Source organism: Arachis duranensis, chromosome 5, assembly GCF_000817695.3.
Source record: "Arachis duranensis cultivar V14167 chromosome 5, aradu.V14167.gnm2.J7QH, whole genome shotgun sequence".
In the NCBI taxonomy this organism is placed as follows: Eukaryota; Viridiplantae; Streptophyta; class Magnoliopsida; order Fabales; family Fabaceae; genus Arachis; species Arachis duranensis.
The window spans coordinates 19,649,012-19,650,420 of NC_029776.3; positions in this window are offsets into that span (position 1 = coordinate 19,649,012).

Genomic DNA, 1,409 nt, shown 5'->3' on the forward strand with positions numbered 1-1,409 from the left:
GACCAACAATGTCCTTAAGCTCTTCTATGTCCCTTCCTTGCCTTTGTTGCTCCTCCCTCATTGCTCTTTGATCTTCTCTTATTTCATGGAGAATGATGGAGTGCTCATGATGTTCCACCCTTAATTGTTCCACATTGTGGCTCAAATCTTCTAAGGAAGTGTTGAGTTGTTCCCAATAGTTGTTGGGAGGAAAGTGCATCCCTTGAGGCATCTCAGGGATTTCTTGATGATGAGCTTCCTCATGTATCTCTTGAGATCCGTGGGGGATCTCTCTTGCTTGCTCCATCCTCTTCTTGGTGATGGGCTTATCCTCTTCAATGGGGATGTCTCCTTCTATGATAACTCCAGCTGAGTAACATAGATGGCAAATAAGGTGAGGAAAAGCTAGCCTAGCCATGGTGGAGGGCTTTTCAGCTATTTTGTAGATTTCATTGGAGATGACTTCATGAACTTCTACTTCCTCTCCAATCATGATGCTATGAATCATGATGGCCCGATCCACAATAACTTCAAATCGGTTGCTAGTGGGAATGATGGAGCGTTGAATGAACTCCAACCATCCTCTAGCTATAGGCTTGAGGTCCAGTCTTCTTAGTTGAACTGGCTTGCCTTTGGAGTCTCTTTTCCATTGAGCTCCTTCCACACATATGTCCATTAGGACTCGGTCCAACCTTTGATTAAAGTTGACCCTTCTAGTGTAGGGGCGTACATCTCCTTGCATCATGGGCAAGTGGAACGCCAACCTCACATTTTTCGGACTAAAATCTAAGTATTTCCCCCGAACCATTGTGAGATAATTCTTTGGACTTGGGTTCATACTTTGATCATGGTTCCTAGTGATCCATGCATTGGCATAGAACTCTTGAACCATTAATATTCCGACTTGTTGCATGGGGTTGGTTATGACTTCCCAACCTCTTCTTCGGATTTCATGTCGGATCTCCGGATACTCATTTTTCTTGAGCTTGAAAGGGATCTCAGGGATCACCTTCTTCTTTGCCACAACATCATAGAAGTGGTCTTGATGGCTTTTGGAGATGAATCTTTCTATCTCCCATGACTCGGAGGTGGAAGCTTTTGTCTTCCCTTTTTCTTTTCTAGAGGATTCTCCGGCCTTAGGTGCCATTGATGGTAATGGAAAACAAAAAAGATTATGCTTTGACCACACCAAACTTAAAATATTGCTTGCTCTCGAGCAATAGAAGAAAGAAGAGAAGAAGAAGAAGAAGAAAATATGGAGGAGAAGGGGGAGTGTAGGTTTCGGCCAAGGTATAGAAGAGGGGGTTTGTGTTGTGTGAAAATGAAGTAGAATGGAAGGGTATATATAGGAAAATGGGAGAGGGTAGGTTCGGCCATTTTAGGGTGGGTTTGGGTGGGAAAGTGTTTTTGAATTTTGAAGGTAGGTGGGA